This window comes from Fukomys damarensis, unplaced genomic scaffold (genome assembly GCF_012274545.1).
Source record: "Fukomys damarensis isolate Sample0158 unplaced genomic scaffold, DMR_v1.0_HiC HiC_scaffold_20, whole genome shotgun sequence".
Classification (NCBI taxonomy): Eukaryota; Metazoa; Chordata; class Mammalia; order Rodentia; family Bathyergidae; genus Fukomys; species Fukomys damarensis.
The window spans coordinates 38422504-38444231 of NW_022900932.1; the positions used below are offsets into that span (position 1 = coordinate 38422504).

At 36.1% G+C, this 21728-nt stretch overlaps 1 pseudogene; it reads right to left on the reverse strand.

Moving 5' to 3' along the window:
• Positions 1 to 2786: 2786 nt before the first annotated feature.
• Positions 2787 to 15735, reverse strand: LOC104848845 (annotated as a pseudogene).
• Positions 15736 to 21728: the final 5993 nt, after the last annotated feature.

The window sequence follows — 21728 nt, forward strand, 5'->3', positions numbered from 1 at the left end:
GATTCTAATAAGATTACTGACATTTAGAAATGGGAGGAAAGGAGCTAAAGATGTAGGGAAGGTGTGATACGTAGGGGAAGAACAAAAAGGGAAAAGAAAAAAATGTGAGAGAATGAAAAGATGAAAATAAAGTGTTTGTAGATGGGGAGGGGAGGAGGGGGTGAAGGGAGGGCAGAGGTAAGGGGAAAAAAATGAGAATCAAGACTTGCCATGTAAAGGTACATGATCCCAACAATAAATGTAACTGTACTGTATCCCTAAATGTACCAATAAACTCAATAAAAAAATAAAATAAAAAAAAAAAATGGAAAGATATCCCCTGCTCCTGGGTAGGAAGAATCAACACAGTGAAAATGGCCATACTACCAAAACTACTATACAGATTCAATGCAATACCAATTGAAATTCCAACACTATAGTTCACAGAACTAGAAAACAGAATCCAAAAATTCATTTGGAACCATAAGAGACCTAGAATAGCAAAAGCCATCCTAGGCAACAGACACATGGCAGTGGGTACAACAATTCCCACTTTGAAACTACACTACAAAGCCACTGTGATAATAAAACAGCATGGAACTGGCAAATAAACAGGCCTGAGGATCAGTGGAACAGATCAGAAGATACATAAACAATCCAGATGTACTCAGCTACCTCATCTTTGACAAAGGAGCTGACCATCCTCAGTGGAGGAAAGATAGCCTCTTTAATAAATGGTGTTGGAAAAACTGGATTTCAACCTGCCACAGATTAGAACTGGACCCTTATCTTTCACCATGCACTAAATTAAGATTCAAATGGATTAAAGATCTAAATATTAAAACAGAAACATTAAACTTGCTGGAAGGTAAGTTAGGCAGAATGTTGGAAAACCTTGGCATAGGAAAAGACTTTATGAACAAATCCTCAGTTGCACGGGAACTAGCAGAAAGAATCAACAACTGGGATCTCATCTTATTAAAAAGCTTCTGTACTGCAAAAGAAACCATCATCAGAACTAAGAGACAACCTACAATGTGGGAAAAAATTTTACCAGCTGCTCCTTAGACAAAGGTCTGTTATCTAGAATATATAAAGAACTCAAAACAATCAGCACCCCAATATAAAGATGCCGTTCAAAAATGGGCATCTGAAATGAACATTTATCAAAGAAGTAAAAGCAGCAAGTAAGTATATGAAAAAATGTTCCACATCACTGGTCATTCAAGAGATGCAGATGGAAACAACACTGAGATTTCACCTCACCCCACAAAGAATGGCTGCTATCAAGAAATCACACAATAACAAATATTGGCAGGGTTGTGGGGAGTAAGGAACCCTTCTCCATTGTTGGTGGGAGTGCAGACTGGTGCAACCACTATGGAAATCAATATGGAGATACCTCAAAGAGCTTGGACTGGAGGTTCCATTTGACCCAGCCATTCCTCTGCTGGGTATCTTTCCAAAAGAACTAAAAGAATCATACCACAGTGATATATGCACACCCATGTTTATAGTGGCACAGTTTGTAATAGCTGAAACTTGGAAACAGCCCATTTGCCCATCCGTTGGAAACTGGATAAAGATGTGATTTGTCTATAAGATGGAATATTACTCAGCCATAAAGAATGAGAAAATAGATTCATTCATAGGAAAATGTATACATATTGAAGATATACTCCTAAGTGAAATAAATAAGTCACACGTGTAAATACTGAATAGTTTCTCTGGTGTGAATAAACTGCAATAATATATAAGATCTTAATAAGATTACTGACATGGTGAAATGGCAAGAAAGGGGCTAAAGGTTTAGGGAAGGTGGGATGGGTAGGGGAAGGGTATTAAGGGAAAAGAAAAAAATATGAGATAAAGAAAAGATGAAAATAAAATGAGTGTAGATGTCGAGGGGAGGAGGGTGTGAAGGGAGGGTAGGGACAAGGGGAAAAAATGAGAACCAAGACCTGTCATGTAGAGGTACAAGATCCCAACAATGAATGTAACTGTACTGTATCCCTAAAATGCACCAATAAAATCAATTGAAGCTGAAAAAAAAGAATTCAGTATGATAAATATTGAAGAGGGACATGCTAAGCGCTGTAAAAAAGAAAGATGACAGTTTTATAGTTTCGCTGGCATAATTGAGAGCAATTTAAAAGAAATGTTACAATTTGGGCAGTATCTTTCCTAAAGGTGGATTTAGAAAATGTGCAACTCTTTTACTCTTGCATTGTTCCTTCTCCTATAATAGGTTGTTCACTCTAGTAGATCACATTATTTTTCAAAGCATTCCCTCTTCCTCCCCTGCTCCTCCTCTACTATAAGATGTCACACATATTCACTTTCCCTATGGGAGAAGTATGCACACATGTCCTATTGTGGCTCACTGTGTAACTTGTTATCTTTGCAAAAGAATTTGATCCTCCCTGCCCCAATGAACTGAATCGGCCACATGAATTCCTCATCCAGTGAAATGTGAATGCAAATGATGTGTGCATCTTCTCAGTAGCTTCAAGGACTATGGTTTGGGCCTACTGTTTTCATTTTTTTCAAGTACAGTTTTTTAATAAAGATAATTACAAATGATGGAAACTCAGCTCAGAAAGCCCAGTTATCTTAATAGATTAATTTTTGACGCAATTCGCCTCCATTTTAAATATTATCACATAAAATATGGTGGAGAAAAAAATTTTTAGAAAAACACAAAAAAAGCCATTTTCAAAATAAACAAGTCCATGCCAAAATGGCATGAAATGAAGACATAAATCTTCAACAAGAAAACAATACTCATTCCAATGTTTCCTTGCTTTTTAATGACTTTCTAAATTTGGGAGGGCTCTCAAATTCACGTGTTGCTGAATTGTTCCTATTTGATTCCTTTGGTGTATGCTTTTCACCACTATTGTGTTTGATTTATGTTCTTCCTTTGCATCTGCTTTTCTGCGTTTCATTTCCTTCTTGTCTTCTTTAGTTCTAGCTTTCCTTGCTTTTTTTATGATCAGCCACATTTCTATGACCTCCTTCCCCTTTATCCTCAGAATCTGATAAATCATCATGAGCTGTTTGTCTGGTGCTCCAATACAAATTCTCTTGTCTGGATCTTCTCCATCTTCATATCCATTGTTCTCACAAATAGCATTTTCTGGTATAGCTTACATTTAGACATCAGGTGCTTGAGATAACATGTACAACTTTCAACTAAATGATGCTTTTTCTTTTCCACATATTCCAGAGTATTCTGATTTTCATGTTTGAAAGGCTAACATGCAGTTTGAAATCTAGACCAAAATACTTACAATATTCATTATATGGCAACTCATTAGGAATTTCACAATCAAGAGCAATTACAGTCTCATACGTTTAATGTAGAGCAACATTTCACCTCCCCCAAGCTTCTGCAATGGTAATTTAAAAGTTTATACAACTTCTGCATGCTTAGCATGAACTTTGACTGTGATACTGAATCAACCAAGCCTATCACCAGATAGAGTTTGCACCACAGTGCAAAACCACCATAAGAGGCTGATACATCTCCATCCCTTTTGAGATAATAGGCGTAAATATCTGCCTGTAAGACTCATCATCTATACCACCTCTCATTGGAAACTGATAGCATAGCATTTGCCTTTTCCAGCACCAATGTCCCTCGAGTCTACTGTGCCAGAAAAGCACTCCCCATATTTATGGAATGAAGTAGTCACTATGGGATCTGTTGTATAAAAAGCTTCTTCAATGCCATCACAATGATGGATGTCCATGTCAATACATAAGACTCTGATGATGCATCAGCAATTCAAGGATATCAAGCACAGTATCATTAACATAACAGATTCTGATGCTTCTGATTTTTTTCATGATGTAATCCACCAGCCCAATTTACAGCTATATTAGTTTGTGCCAGTTTGACTTCACAGCCCCAGCAACTGGGCCATCAGTGGAGAGCTGACAAAATTCAGAGTCCATCAAATACTGGACTATCTTCCCTAACGTTAAATCTCTGCACTGGTGTACTGTACTCTCACATGTTATCTAGTCATGTGGACTGTATAAATTTGATATACCCATCACTATGGTATTTCATCATTTCATTAGCAGTGGCTTCATGGGGCCTATACTTTTCCATTTTTCTGTATAAGCCATAATTTAACAGCAAGTTATGAGTCATGCAGATTCTATGAGGTTTCATGGGATGACCTTGTCTGTAGTAATAATTTCCAATATCACCATTGTGGAAGTAGCAGACTTTCTTCTTGCAGCTGCCTGATTGTGCACCATTGGCTGTCACAGATGGGGCTGGTCTTCCTCCTGGGATCTAGAACAAAAACTATTTGGACTTTTTGACCAAGGTGACCTGCAATGGGCAAAGTGATATAAGTGAGGAAATAACCATTTCCTGTTCTAAGTCTGAGAATTTAGGATTGCCTGTTTATGTATTGTAGGCTAATGTAAGCTGATCCATATTTTAATAGTTTTTGAGTCATCTATTGCTACTTGTAATCCACCCCAAAATTAAGGCTTAAAACAACAATGATTCTTTAGGTTCCTTATAGATCTGCAATTCACAAAGGGTTTTGTGGGGACGCAGATAGCTTTTCTCTGCTCCATTGATCACACCAGAGCAGTACAGTGGCAGAGAGCTGGACCTGTACTATCTCTCTCACACACATAAACGTCTGGTTCCTGAGGCTGCCTGTGACCTAGGACCTCAGCTGAACTATGACCAGAGCACCAACATACAGCCTTTCCATTTGGCTGCTCACCATCTTCACAACATAGGCTTGGGTCTTCCTGACAAAGAGCACTCCAATGGGAGCAAGCAGAAACTCTATTACCTTTCCTTACCTAGCATATAGAGCTGTTTCCACACCTTATCTCCTCTAAACAAATAAGCAAAGTGTGCATTAGAGTTCTCCAGAGAAACAGAACTAATAACAAGATATGTGTGTATATATGTGTGTGTATGTGTGTGTGTATATATATATGTGTGTGAAGGACAGACGCATTGGTTCATGTTGAAGGAATTGGTTCATGCAGTTGGCTGAGTTGCTGGCATGCTAAAATCTTTGTTTTTCTTTTTTCTTTTTTCTTTTTACATGCTGAAATCTTTAGGACAGACTGGCAAGAATCTATGCAGCACCTTGGAGTTGGAAGGCAGTCAGGATCCAGCAATCCTTCAATTTAAGTCATATCTTATGAATTTCCTGCGGCAAATACAACTCTCAGCTCACAAGAGGTCTTACTAGGGGTGTATGAGTGTGTGTGTGTGTGACTCCACTTTTTAAAAAATCTAATAAAGTGGATATTTTATAAAATGAAATTTATAAGGCAGATGGGGCAGGTTACTTTATGATGCACAATCAAATTAAATGAAAAATTATGAAAAATTAATTTATATGAAAATTACAATTATAAGGAAAAAACAGGATAACCTATTGAAATTTCAAAGTATTTAATCAAATAACATAATTATAAATGCTTTCAAAATATTTAAATAATTTAACTTACTAAGATTTTAAATATTTTAGGGCTGGGGACTTAGCTCAGTGGGTCTGTCATCTGCCTCACAAGTACAAAGTCCCCAGTACCAAAAAAAAAAAGATTTTATTTATTTTATTTTTTAATACAAAATAATTGTATATTTTTTGCTCATTGAGTTTATTGGTACCTTTTAGGTATACAGTACACTTATATTTACCATTGGGATCATGTACCTTACATGACAGGTCTTGGTTCTCATTTTTTCCCCTTATCTCTGGCCTCTCTTCACCCCCTCTTTCCTTCCCTATTTACAAATACTAAAAAAATGAGAAAATGAATAAATGGAAATAAAGCATTTGTAAAAAAACAAACTGTAAATAGTTTAGTATGTTTATATTGAAGTAACTGAAGTTTTTCCCAGAGGTAATAATTATTGTTTGTAAAATACTGACTCAATAAATTTAGGATGTTAGCAAAAGTCATAAAATCTTTAAGAAAATTTGATTTTGAAGGTTTTACTTTAAAAAATTGAATATTAATTTAAAATCCAGATAGCTTTAAATGGTTTATTTAAATGTAGGCATTTCCTCCTAAATACAAGAATTAGAAGTAAAAAGCTATATTTCTAATGTAATAAGTATATCAATTTTAGAATCTAGAAGACTGGAATTGAAGTAATGTCAAACATGATTGAATAACACATTCTCAGGATGGAAAACAGCTGAAATGTGGGATTAGCACATTCAGAAGAAAGCAAAAAATAATGGATATTTCATCTTTTTTTTTTTCATTGAGTTTATTGGTACTTTTTAAGTATACAATAGAGTTACATTCATCATTGGGAAATTGTACCTTTACATGACAGATCTTTGTTCTCATTTTCCCCCTAACACTGCCCTCCCTTCACCCCCTTCAACCTTCCCTATTTACAAAGATTTTGTTTCCATTTTTTTCCTTTTCTTATATTTTTTCTTTTCCCTTATTTTCTTTTCCCTACCCTTCCCATTTCCGCTACACCTTTAGCCCTTTTTTTCCTACTTCACATTGTCAATTACACATTTTGGATTTTATGTACACTTTTAGTTTTTCACACCAGAGAAATTATTTGGTACTTACACTAATGTGTCATTTTTTTCACTTAAGAGTATGGCCTTAATATGCATCCATTTTTCTATGAATGACTAGTTTCTCTTTCTTTATGGCTGAGTAATACTCCATTTTATAGAAAAAACACATCTTCTTTATCCAGTCTCCAACTGATGGGCAATTGGGATGTTTCCAAATTTGAGCTATTGCAAAGAGTGCTGCTATAAATATGGGTGCACATATATTACTATGGTATGATTCTTTTAAATCTTTGGGAAAGATACCCAGAAGATGGATAGCTAAGTCAAATGGAACCCCTAGTCCTAATTGTTTGAGACATCTCCATATTGAGTTCCACAGTGGTGGCACCAGTCTGCACTCCCACCAACAATGGAAAAGGGTTCCTTTCTCCCCACAACCCCACCAGCATTTCTTATTGCTTGATTTCTTCATAGCAGCCATTCTTTCTGGGGTGAGGTGGAAACTCAGGGTTGTTTCCATCTGCATTTCTCGAATGACCAGTGACATTGAATATTTTTTCATTTATTTATTTGATGCTTTTACTTCTTTGACTGAGAAATGTGTTTATTTCAGATGCCCATTTTTGAATCAGGTCTTTATCTTTGGGGGGGGCTGATTTTTTGAGTCTTTATAAATTCTAGATAATAGTCCTTTGTCTGAGGGGTGGCTGGTAAAATTTTTTCCCACATTGTAGATTGTCTCTTAGTTCTCTTGGTGGTTTCTTTGCAGTGCAGAAACTTTTTAATAAGATGAGATTCCAGTTGTTGATTCTTTGTGCTATTCCTGTGCTACTGAGGATTTGTTCATAAAGTCTTTTCCTATGCCAATGTCTTCAAGAGTTCTGCCTAACTTATCTTCAAGTGAGTGTCGTGTTTCTGTTTTAATAATTAGATCTTTAATCCACTTGGATTTTAGTTCCATGCTTGGTTAAAGATAAAGGTGTAGCTTTAATCTTTGAAAAGTTGAGATCCAGTTTTTCCAACACAATTTGTTAAAGAGGCTATCTTTCCTCCAGTGAGGATGCTCAGCTCCTTTGTCAAAGATGAGGTAGTTGAGTTTATCTGGAGTTGTTTCTGTATCTTTCAATCTATTCCATTGATCTTGGGTCTTCTTCTTTGCCAGTGCTATGCTGTTTTTATCACAGTGGCTTTGTAGTACAGTTTCAAGTTGGAGATTGTGATAACCCCTGTCATGTCTCTGTTGCCTAGAATTGCTTTTGCTATTCTAGGTCTCTTCTTGTTCTAAATGAAGTTTTGGATAATTTTCTCTAGTTATGTGACATATACTGTTGGGATTTCAATTGTGATTGCATTGAATCTATATAGCAGTTTTGGTAGCATGGCCATTTTCACTATGTTGATTCTTCCTATCTAGGAGCAAGGGATAGCTTTGCATTTTCTTATATCCTCTTTGATCTCTTTTTTCAGAGTGTTGAGGTTTTCAGTGTAGAGGTCTTTTGCTTCCTTTGTTAGATTGATTCCTAGATACTTCTTTTTTTGGATGCTATTGTGAAAGGAATTGTTACCCTAATTTCTCTCTCAGTAATTCTGTTATATGAGTACAAGAAGTCTATTGATTTTTGAGCATTGATCTTGTATCCAGCTACTCTGCTGAAAGTGTCAATTAAGTTTAAATGCCTTTTGGTGGAGTTTTTTTAGTCTTCTATGTAAAGTATCATATCATCAGCAAATAATGACAGTTTGACTTCTTTCTTTCCTATCTTTATTGCTTTCATTTCTTTCTCTTGTCTAATTGCTGTGGCTAATATTTCCAGAACTATATTGAACAGGAGTGGTGATAGTGGATATTCTTGTCTTGTTCATGATTTTGGCATGAAGGTTTTCAGTTTTTGTCCATTTAGTGTGATAAAGAACACGTATTCTAATTTTCTGCAGGATTTTTTAAAATCATGAATGGGTGTTAACTTTTGCTGAATACTTTTTCTACATCTATTGAGATGATCATGCAGTTTTTGTCCTTGACTCTATTGATAAAGTATACTACATTTATTGATTTACATATGTTGAACCACCCTTTCATTGCTGAGAGAAATCCAACTTCATAAGGTTTTATGATCTTCTTGGTGACCCTCTGTATTCTGTTTTCCAATATCTTATTGAGGAATTTTGCATCCATGTTTATTAAGGAAATTGGCCTATAGTTTTCTTTTTTTGGTTGGGACTTTCCCTGGTTTTGGAATCAAAAATATAATTGCATCCATGAATGAATTTGCAAGTATTGCTTCCCTTCAATTTCACTGAAGAGTTTAAAGCATAGTAGCAGTAGCTCTTCTCTAAATGTCTTGTAAAATTCAGCAGCAAATCCCTCAGGACTTGGGCTTTTCTTCATTGGTAAACTTTTAATTACATTTTCGATTTCACTGATTGTAATGGGGTGTTTAGAATTTTTTTATCTTCTTTGTTCAACTCAAGTTATTCTTAACTGTCAAGAAATCTGTCCATTGGTTCTACATTTTCCATTTTATTAAAGTACAGGTTCTTGAAGAAGTTATTGGTGATCCTCTGGATTTCTGTTGGATCTGTTTTTATTTCAACTTTTTCATTCCTAATTGCAGGGATCTGAGCCTTTTCTCTCCTTTTTTAAAAACAAGGTTGGCTAAAGGTTTATTGATTTTATTTATCTTTCAAAAAACTAAATTTTCAATTCATTGATTTTTTTGTATCATTCTCTTAGTTTCCGTAAAATTTATTTCTGCTCTGATCTTTATAATTTCCTCCCTTTTATGAGCTTTGGATTTTTCTTGCTCTTCTTTTTCTAGGAGCCTAAGATTTATCATTAGGTTGTTTATTTGAGCTTGCTCTGTTTTACTAGTATGGACATTTACTGCTATGAATTTTCCACGTAGAACTGCTTTCATTGTGTCCCATAGATTCCCATATGTTATATTGGCATTATCATTTATTTGTAAAAACTGACTAATTTCCTAGTTTCCTTTGTGACCAATTGATTGTTCAGGAGATCATGGTTCAATTTCCATGTGTTTGTGAAGTTCTTATGGTTTATTATGCTCTCTGGCTTAGTTGCACTATGGTCTGATAATATACATGGGATAACTTTGATTCTTTTGCATTTGTTTAAACATGTTGTATGGGGAGAATGTAGTCTATTTTGGAGAATGAACCATGTTCAGCTGAAAAGAATGAATATTCTGATTTTTGTGGGGTGGAAATCTCTGCAGCTATTAAATCCATTTGTTCAAAAGCCTGGTTCAGTTCTAGTATTTCATTGTTGATTTTTTTTGTCTATATGATTCATTATCTATTTGTGATAGTGGGGTATTTAGGTCCCTCAGTGCAATTGTTTTAGTGTGTAATTGGTTTTTTGTATCTCTTAATATTTGTTTTATATAGTTGGGGCATTAATATTTGGTGCATACATATTTATGATGGTCATCTCTTCCACTTGGATTGTTCCCTTTTTAAGGATGTAGTGACCTTATTTGTCTCCCTTAATTGGTTTCAGTTTGGAAATTTACTTTGTCTGCTAATAAAATAGCTACCCCTGCTTCTTTTTGGGCTCCTGCTGCATGGAGAAGTGTTTTCTATCTTTTCACTTTCATTCTATGAGTTTCTTTTTGAACTAGATGTGTATCTTGTATACATCATATCATTGCATTTTGCTTCTTAATCCATTCTGTCAGTCTATTTCTTTTGATTGGTTAATTGAGGCCATTGACATTGGTGGTTACAACTGATACGTATTGACTTATCATTGTCATGTAATTTCCTGTTGTTGGCTGTTTTTAACTTTTCCACTTCTCCTTTTATTTTCTTGCTTTGCCTAATTCATTTGCTCTGTTGGGACTCATAGTGCTTTGACATTCATTGTCTTTTTCTTGGATATTGTTTAGAACTGTTTGTAGTGCTGATTTGGTATGCATGAAGTTTCTCAGGTGTTTTTTTTGTCCTTGAAGTATCTCATTTCCCCATTCATTTTAAGAGGGAGTTTTGCAGGATGCATCAGTCTAGGTTGGAGGATGTTTTCTTTTAGGGCTTGGAATACCTAATTCCATACTGTCCTTGACCTGAGCATTTGTGTTGAAAAGTCTGCTGTGACTCTGATGGGCTTTTCTTTGCATGGGATTTCTTTTTTCTAACTGATTGTAGTATTTTGTTCTTCTGTTGTGTTTACAGGATCTTGACTATTATATGTCTAGGTGTAGATTTTTATTTAACATGGAAAATTAGAGTCCTATGTGCCACACTTACCTGTATGTCAAATTCTTCCCTTATGTTTGGGAAGTTTTCTGTCATTAATTCTGTGAACAGTTTTTTAAAAAAATCATTTATACTTTTTCCTACTACTTCATGGATTCCTATCAGTATTATGTTATTCTTCTTTGCATCATCTAGGAGTTGTTGGATTGATTTCCCACAATCCCTTACTCTTTTTAAGAGATCTCCCTTTTCATGGTCACTGACTGCAATCCTATCTTCTACATCTGAAATTCTATCTTCACATTCATTCATCCTGCTGCAAATATTTTCCATAGAGTTTTAATCTGTTTTTTTTTTTTTTTGGTACTTGGGGTTTGAACTCAGGTCCTTGCGCTTGCAAGGCAGGCCACCAAAATTAATCTGAGTTTCTGTTTGAATGTTTCAGGGATTCCATTCTTTCCTATGTTGGGCATTGACGGTTTCCATTTCTTTCCTATGCTGGGCATTCATGGCTTCTATCATGATCCTAAGCTCATCAATTTTTTTGTCTGTTTCTGTTCTAGAGTCTCATCATGTCTTTCATTGTGCTCACCATCTCTGTAGTTATCTGGGAAATTATTTCTGTTTTGAATTTTTCTAGAGCCTGATTGATCTGTTTTGTTACTTCCTGTGCTATGAGTTCAGGGTATCCCAGTGGTTGATTGCCAGACTTTTCCACCTTGTTTCCCCTAGAATTTGCTGTTAGAGAACTGGAAATCTGTATTTGTGCCTTGCTTAAGTGTTTTATCATTTTTATTTTTGCTTTGGGGCTGTCCTTGATTTAATTCCTGGATTAGTGGTTTGATCTTCTTGATATACCTGCTCTTTAGGTTTTGTGTTTATAATGACTCAGCGATACACTCATTTTCATAATGTCAAAAAGGACAACTTGTTAAATCAATCACAACCCTTTAGCCCAAAAGATACAATCAGCAACACAATAACACAATAACATGAAGCACAAATTAACCCTTTATGGTAGTTATTAATCTATCACCTTTAACCATGTGAATTAAATCAAAGTTGAGGAGCAGCCCAAAATATGTTTTTAGTGAATAAACTCTTCAATATAGCAACTTTACCCTTCAGGGTGGGGACTTAGAAGGAATTTGGTGGAGAGGAATAGATAGGGAAAAGAATAGGAAAAGGTTTCAGGTGAAGCCAGAGGACACAGGATGATCATGCAAACTCTAGGAAGCTGTTGAAGACAAGAGGGAAAGACGGGTGTAAGAATAAAAACAAGAATAGAACAACTGGGCTGGGGATTTAGCTCAGTGGTTTGGTGGCCTGCCTTGTAAATGCAAGGGCCCAAGTTCAATCCCCGGTACCAAAAAAAAAAAAGAATTGAACAACTTAACAATAATGGGGAAGCTATAAATTGTACTCACTTTCCTTTGAAACTAAGGACAATTGAGCCAAAGAAAAAGAGAGAGGAAAAGAAAAAGAAAGAAGAAATCCAAATCGGGGCAGCAGGGGCTGGGGATCTAGCTCAGTGGTTCTGCCACCTGCCTCGAAAGTGCAAGGACCTGAGTTCCATCCCTGGTACCAAAAATCAAACAAACAAACAAACGAGCAGCTACAGAAAAGAGCAGCTGCCCTAATGGCAAATCTGGGCAGTAACAGGAACAAAAAGAGAGATGACGGATAATTGAGTGAAGGAAAAACAGAGAAGAAAATGAAAGAACAAATCAGGAACAGGAACAAAAAGGGAGATGAAGAATAATGAGACTGAGCAGGAAAAAGAAGAAAGAAAAAAGGAAGAATTTGCAGAATGGGAAAAAATAAAATTTTAAAAATAAAAATTAAAAATAAGAGGAAAAGAAAGAAAAAAAATTGAAGAGCCTCTTTCAGGGTATATCTGTGCTGTCACAATAGACAATGTGGGCAGCAATGTGTGGAATTAAGTCAGTCTCAGCTAGCTGATGGCAGACCCCTGAGATTCAGGCTGAATTCTGGCAGCAAGGTGCAAGTTGAGATCCCTGACTTCCTGCAGGGTTGAACTCTGCAAGTTTCTACTGCAGGTTCCAGCTGCCCTTCCCCTGAAGATAGTCCAAGTTCTGATGGAAGGTGGTGATCCCTCCAGGTTACACATTACAGAGGTCTGATGTGCCTTTATTACAGATGTTCCCTTCTGTTCTATCTTCTGGAGCTCAGTAAAATGCCTTTATGACCACCTGTGCCTCTGAAGAGTGGATCCAGGTACCAGCACAATCAGGAGGCCCAAGAGCACAGTGTGGGTGGGGGGATGCTTTAGAGGGACCTGCGTTGCTGGGAAGTGCTCACTGTTCTGTTCTGATGAAGGCCTGGGGTGCTGGAGATGGGGTAGCAGAGAGCTACCCATGTGGCTCTGGTCACTTCATCTTAACATATGCTGGTAAACTTCATAAATTAAAAGAGTAAGCATCTGGCCAAGGAAAATATTTTACAAAATAAAAAAAAAATCAGGCTGTCCTTTTCAATGATAAATGCTCAAAAGCATTGGAAGAAAAAAATAATGCCCTATGTTTTTTATTCCCTATACTTCACCTTTCGTTCATGAGGACAACAAAAGAATAGGCCAGGGGTAGGGATTTAGCTCAGTGGCAGCACACATGCCTTGCAAGCACAAGGTCCTGAGTTTGATACCAGGTACAAGAAAGAAAAGAAAAGAAAAAAAAAGGACAGGGCAAGATTTTACAAGAACTCAAAAAGTATAAGAACTATATGCCTTTCTTAGAGGAAAAATAGTTTAAAATGTACTGGTAATGGCAAAGATATTTCCCAAAGTCAAGAACTTACAAATAAGAATGAGAGGATACACATGAATTACAAATGTTTTTTATGTTCACTGTTAAAGTAAAACTCAAAATTCCAGGCAGTACTAGGTCAATTGCACTACTCTCTTTCAGCTTTTCTCTTCTAGTTTTGCTTCCTCCTCAGTATTGTAAAATGTGTTTTCTGGCATCATAGTTTTTATTACACTACCTGGAAAGAAGCCTTTATCAATTTTGAGTAAAAATGTTAATAATCTTACTGGTAATATTTTATTAAGTAGCTATAGATGAACAATGATTTAACTTTTTATATCCATAGGCTATATTGGTCTGAGCTGCAAAGCAAAGATGTATTAATTATTTTAATTGCTAAGGAATTTGAAAAAATATTTTTCATGTTAAAATGTTGTATGAAGTGAATTGAATCATTGATCATCCAATTCCTCTTTTTAATTGGGAAAAAACTGTTAAGCCATACAGAGATACAAATTCTGTTTCCTGAAGCTCTTTTGCATATTGTCCTTAGAGAACCAAAGGTTATGTTTAATAAACTTAAATGATCAAACTTAAATGGTTTCTATATAAATATATTTAAAAACTGTAAGATAATATGCTAAAATATTAAACTTTCATGTATTTTATATGAAGCTGTCTCGTGTGCATGCATTACTTCTGTAATATGAACACATTTGCACTTTAAATAGATATATGCAATGTTCTAAATAGCATACAAAAGTGATACTTAGAAAAAAATATATTCCTAGGTGGGATTAACTAAAAGGACTATACAATTTGAGCAACAAAGTAACATAGTATTTGATTATAACCCAACTTACTAAATAAATATCCACAAGCCCATACTGCTATAAACAAGTGATTAAGGGCCAGGGATTTGGCTCAGTGGTTCCATTGCCTGCCTTGCAAGCACAAGGGCCTGAGTTTGATCCCTGGTACTACACACACACACACAAAAAATATGATTAAATGAATTAACAAATGGAGGGAAACAGAGAAGTCTCTTGTGCATAAAAATTCCAATAACTGATAGAAGCACTATATTCTCTGCTTCTTAATTATAGGGTGTGTACAGTGACTTCCTTATGAAGAATAGAGTAATAGTACAGTGGAGAAATAGAACAAAAACTTTCATGGCCAAGTAACTGATGAATGTCAATATCAAAGTCATGAAGCATATTAATCATACATACCCTAGATATTGAGTGATGAGAATGACACTTTACCTACTTGACTGTCTTCCCCAAACCCATAACCCCAGTGTAATCATTAGAAATCATCAGACAAATTCCAATCAAGGGGTATTCTACAAAATATTTGACCAGCACTCCTTAAAACTGTCAAAGTCAGTAAAAGCCAGGAAAGACTGAGAAACTGTCACAGCCATGAGAAACCTGAGAAAATAAGACAAATAAATGAAATGGTATCCTGGATGGTATCCTAGATAAGAATGAAGATATTAGGTAGAAAATAAGCAAGTCTGAATAAAATGTGGACATCAGTTAACAATAATAATGTACCAATTTTGCTTTATTAACTATAACAGTTTTACCACATTATTTAAGGTGTAAAGGATGTAGGAATTAGGTGCTGGGTATATGGGAATTCTCTGTAGTGCCCTCTCAATTTTTCTGAAAAAAAAAAAAAAGGGCCCCTTGTCCTAGGTAGTGGATTAATTAGTGGTTATCTTGCGTGGGAATGCTCAGCTGAACTGAGTCAGCATGGTTCTGGGCATGGAAGACCCACCTGAGGATTGTTATAAGAACGGCATAAAAAGAGAATGGGTGGGGAAGATTGTATGCTACTGATTTCCAGAGAAAAGCTCTGTTGTAGCTGTTTTTCCTGATATGAATTTGATTCCCATCCTTGAAGGAGCTTGGGTCCTTGCTGACACTTGGGATGGTTGCTGTCCTTTTTGAAGGAGGTCTGATCTTCCCTTGAGCATCGTTTCCTGATTCCATTGTAAATCCCTTAGCCTGGTGGCACAGATCCTTCACCCCACCAGCACAGACTTTCTACCTTCCACCACTGGTCCTTAGTGCAGATTCTTCATATGGAGTTGCGTGAGACATTGCCGTGGGCTCTAGGTCTTCAGCTGGATTCATGGAGAACATGGCTGTGGAATTCAAGCCCTCAACTGGATTCTTCGGGTCTCTAGCACTCAGAAGATCTCCTACACTCTTCTGCATTTGAATTTTTGGGTAAATTTTATAAGATAATCCTATAATTTTTGGGTCATATTAAATCTCTTCCATTGTTATCCCTGACTACAATGCTCTTGAAAAATAAAACTTACAAAACTGCATTCACTCCACCAAAAACTGGTGAAAGTCCAGGGCTAACAGCTCATGTAGAGGAAAATTTATGAGCTATGACCTGAGATTCACTTACAGAGGTTGCTCTCCCAAACTATTATGCATCAAGCTAGTCACTTCATGTCCTTAGTTCCAAAAGGATTATCTGAACTTGCAATCTAAATGTGAAGATTTATGCCTATATATTTGGCAGTCTAGAGAGAGGGGTGAGAGAGGGAGAATTAGATGTAGTGAATGGAACCATTTCTTCCTTTGGTTCTCTGAGTGTTTCATTTTACCAACACAACAGTTTTACTTGGTTAAAGTGCAATTAGGACCTCGCCTTCTCTTCCTATTAAAAAAGATTTGTAGCTGCCAGTTCTAACTGATCTTCCCTGTCTATTGATGTTTGAGGATGAATGCTGCTGTGAGCAGTGTTTCTGCTGCCAAGAAACCTAGACTATTTTAACTGGAAAAACATTGTTTCTAGTTTGAAAAACTAAAATGTATATAAAATTGTATATATTTTCATATGTGTACAGTATTCAGAACTATAAAGCAATAATAAATATAATAAATGTTCATGTACTTGTTATCCAAGTATAAGAGATATCAGCAGTTTGTCATATTTATTTCAGATTTTTTTAAAAGAAAGAAGAAAATACATACTAAGAGAAAAATAAAAAAAACACTTAAACAAGAAATTCCATTTCAGAAATTTATCATCATGCCTTCAATTAACTAGGAAGTTAAGTTTTACAACCTCAGGAAAAGCAAAATAGGAACTTAATAGAATTCTGTACACTTAAAAGTAAGGGAAAATATCACGAATTTCCTCTTATAGTGTCAGGAAGTAATTTACAAAAGAATTCATAAGACTGCACAACCTTTGATCTGCTTTTCCTGGAAAAACACAGTCATGGCCTGTCCACCGACACAAACACACCCTTGCTATTTTGCCCCAGGATTTATTTTCTCTGGGAACTTCTAGAATCACCAAGATGTCCAGTTTAGTTTGCTTCTAATTCCTTTGGTTCTTAGTGTCTAAGTGTCCTTCATTTTGGTGTTTGTTATTGTATTCCTTGATGTAAGCAGTCGAATGGTCTATCACATAACTCCGTGATACTCTCAAGTCAGCACTAATCATTTTACAGTTTCATGTTTTATATCCTCTGGATTGTAAATTCTTTAATAAGATCTTAGGTATTCTAACTTTGGGTATCAGGACTCCATGACTTAAGTCTGGCTCATTGTAAATCTTCAATAAAAACATATTGCTTGGGAGAATTGTTTTTTATGTCTTTTTAAACTTTCTGTATTAACTTAGAATGAATACACCCTATTCCTATCCTGAGACACTCTAAATTTCATTAGTGTTTAAAAGTCATTTAATATACATATATGATATATTTCTGGTTTTTTGAGAAAGGGTCTTGCTATGTAGTTCAGGCCGGCCTTGAAATTGTCATGTTACCCAGGTTGACCTTGAATGTGCAGCAGTCCTTCTGCCTCAGCCTCCTGAGTGCTGAGGTTACAGGTGTGCACTACTATGCTCAGATGAAGTACATATTAGTATGAGAAGTGTTCTAAGGCTTTCCAAATCATGGATAGTGGCATTTTTAATCCATATGCTAATTTATTGGATATGAGCCATGTAGTATTGGAGAATGACTCATACTTAGTTTACATACTGCATTGTAAATTACACTCTATGTTTGTATTTTTTAAAAAACATCTTGTGAATATTTTGACCACAGATATCCCAGAAACTTGGATCCTGAAGACATAGACCAGGCTTGGAATCATGGTTCAACCATTGACTGGTTACAGGACCTTGACACCATGCCCTGGAGGTGCTTTAAGGATGTTTATGGGATAAATAAATATGCAAATGCTCTAAATGTGTTTCTTCATCTATTAAGATGATAACATTATATCTAACTTGGAAGAATACTGTGAAGACTAAACAGCCTGAAGTATTAAATATAATCATCTAAAATGTAAAAGGTTTATTTCAGGACATACCTAAGTCATTACCTTTCTTTTAATTTCAAGCAGAGTAAGCAAATTTTCATTTATTTATTTATTTATTTATTAGCAGCGGTTAAACTCAAGTCCTCATGCTTGCACATCAGGCAGCGAACCACTGAGCTAAATCCCCAGCTCCAGAGTAAGTAAATTTTCTTTGTTGATTCCCAAGACATATTTCCTGTCTTCTTGCAATACAGTAAACCCAATGTATTTTTTTATTTCTCTTCTTACCATACTCCATTTATTCCCTTCGTGACACTTACCTCATGCTTGCTTTTTTGTGTGTCAACCACCTTATTGTTAATGCTTTTCTCTAGATATTGAAGTATGTTGTGTGCTGCTTACCTCTATGAACCATATCTATCTCGCACAGAACCTGCTCACACTTCCAAACCTTCCAAGGATGGCCACATTTAGGCTGCATAAATGAAGGCTGAAGCCATTGTGTTACTTGTGTGAACCAATGACAGAGCAAGAGGAGACACTTTCTGCCACCACCACCCCACCCCCAGTGGTGAGATAAAGAGAAGGAATTCCCTTTTCCTCTGAGGAGGTGCTGCAGGGACACTGGCAGGAACCGGTGGGAAATTCCTGGGAATTACATGAGTTCCTTAGGGAGGTTTATTAACTTCTTTAGGAAAAAGGACTTCAATTAAGGACCTTCTTTTGGAGGAGTTTTGCAATATTGAAGCCCCTGAAAATGTGCAGTACAGAAAACCATAGGAAGAATTTGTAATAAATTCAGATTTCTCAGTCCCCATCTTCAGGGGAACTAATTTGTCAGGGATAGTGCCCAGATATTTGTATTTAATAATCACAATTCTCGTTGCTTCCCATTAGGTTGAAGCAAATGGCCCTCAGTCCCAGTTCAGCAAACACAGTTAGATTACCAAGAATTCTTTTTTCTAAATTGACCAGTACCTTTCTTGGCAGGACCTGGTCCCTCTAAAAGCCATATATAATACTAACTGGGCTAGTGGGATGGCAGCTTTCCTGTCCAGTCAGTTTCTTTGGCAATATTAATTCTGATAAAAGCATAAGCAATCAACTTATTTTAGCCATTTGGATCTTTAGTACTTTAAAAGATGGACTCAAGATCACATAAAATTGTGCCCAGTTTTGGATGACACATCTCAACATGTCTAGAAAAGGCAGATCAAGATGATGAAGGACTGACTTAAAAACCTTGACACATATACAGTGGCTGGAAGGTGAAGAGTCCAGGGCCATGGAAAGAGTTTTCAGACAGCTGAACATTGTCCTTTGGTGGAGCTGGGTTGGGTGGAAATTAATTCATGTTGCTCTGGAAAATAAAAGGATGAAGACTGCAGGCTTATCTATTCCCACCACTCAGGGAATCCAGCTCACTAATTTGTCTCACAGATATCACAATGACATCAGTGTCTAGCAAAAATAAATATAAATAATGATCAATATTTGTTCTAATCTTTGAAGTTTGGAAAACTACTGTTCTACCTAGTAATTCCAAATTCTCCTTGTGCTCTCCTTATTCTTTCTCCAGGTATTTGCTTAATCAGTTTCCATTTTCTAAAATGCATTTCCCCTTACTTCTTTATCTGCTAAAATATTTTTAAAACTGAGCAACTACACTAGATTTGTAGATAGAATACATTCTCTTGTTTCTGCATGCTTTGTGAATGAGGAACTAGCTGTCCTTTGTTCCTGTCTTTAAAGGATGTTTAAATAGTGAACAACCTTGGAAGATAGATAAGTCTATCCCTTTGCAGGAAATCACAGAATTATTGTGCATGATGGAAGTTCCCTAAGCTCAGAAATCTGTAGCTATGAACAAACCCACAGCTGAAGCAGCATCCACCTGAACCCTCTGACTCACTGTCATAGGAATGCTGGGAAAGGAGGGTTAGTGCAAACATAACATTCAGTGGTCCCTTGTCTTTGCCCCAGGAGTATTGGGTGGTCTTCAGTGTCCCTGAAAGGTGAACAAAATCTCAGATCCTTCATAGTGCTTGATAAGTGGTTTCCCTGTGGATGGTTTTAATAATGGTATTATCTATCATCTACATAGAAATAATCAGTACACATTGGGAGAGCCTCAAAAGAAGTGGCTGATCCTTACTCAGTATCTATCTAGCTTTATCTAGCATGTGACTAGCACTTTCATTATAGAAGAGCTTCCTCTTAAGAGCGGGTGATTTCAAAAGCCTAAACATATAAGGCTATTTTAGTCAAAGTTTAAAGTGACATAGTTAATGAATGATATTAGTGGTAGAAAGAATTGATGTGCTTTTGCTTATACTTGTGTCATATAAATCAGTGAGCATTTGTAAATGGAAAAACGGATATCTAGGGGAATTTGGTTCTTCTCAGGTGAACTAAGCACTCAATAAATAGTGTTGAATTATGTTGAATTGAATTATTAATTTCAGCTCAATATCTATAGCAATTCTAGCACCATACTCTGTACAAAATGTAGACACACTTGACAGCAGCCTGACATCTCATTGGCTTACTCTTCTTTCATCCTCCCTATTGCTTTTTTGTCATAGAGAAAGAAAGAAAGCATAAGAAAAGAAGAGGGAGGAAAAGTTCTTATTTAGGGTATTTACTGTATCATTAGGTCATAGTCTTTTGGACCCAACTGTTTCTTCTCCATTTTTCCAGCTTCAAGCCTATGTGTGCAAACTGCCTCCCAACATCCCAGCACTACTGCTTTGTGATGATCCTCACTGTATCCTTCCCAAGTCTCCCCCAGCGTGGGTCCAGACCTATTGCTCTCCTTATCTATGTCAGGCTTTCTATGCCTTCAATAATTTTATTCTGGTGAATTTATCTATGGGCTGTGCTTTTGCCATAGAGCTTTACTCCCGTTAGAGGCTACAAAAGCATTTTAGTATCAGTCTTCTAGACAAAACTTCGTTGTCTACCTAAAGGAGTGAATCTTTAGCGCATCTCAGGAAAGGCAAGCTTACCTGTGGGTTATGTTGAAGGCTCATGGAACAGGGAGAAACGGAACACAGCATGTAAGCACTTTGGCAATCCCATCTGGATGGCTGTGTTCAAATCATGGATTCACCATTTATTAGCTATATGGATTACAGCAAGTCATTACCTTCTCTAAGTTTTGTTTTTTGTAGTATGAAAATGATAATAATTATGATATTGAATCATACTTTACATTTGGCATAGTGCCTAGTTCATAGTATGCACTCAAGAAGATATTTTACTTGTCTCATCCTTTTCATTATTTTTATGTCACATCTCATTGCAAATCACAGAACCTGATAGTAGAACCTATCTGTAGATTCTTCTCAGGGAGTCTCTTCTTCCCAACATTTTTGCTGATTTCTGAAAGCTAGAGTTTCTGGGTGTTTGTTTGTCCTTTCTTTGCCAAAGTCATAAACATGTTATGTTCTTTGGTGAACAATACAAAAATTGTGGATGATGGTTTAGACCTTTTCCTGTATTTTTGATTGACCTACTATTCTCTGAACAACTTGGAAGATCAGGGAGATATCAGCATTTGAAGACATAAGATTTTCTAAGTTTTACTTATATGCTTGAAGAATCGAGGTGCTAGATGAATGAGTCCAGACTGGGAAGGATTTATTCTTCATATAATAGAGCTACCACCTCAATATCTGAATTTGGACTTACAGGAGCTTTCAACTCTCACTTTTATTTTCTCTTATTTTATGAGTAGTTTATAGTTGTAAAATTATTATAGTAATAAACGGCTTATTATAAGACAGCTGAAATGGTTACATTACATATAAGGTAAAATGAGATTCTCTATTCTTAACAAGAATTCTATTCTTCCTATATATTTCTCTCTGGATATATATCTATTATATCTATCTATAGATATATAATATCTA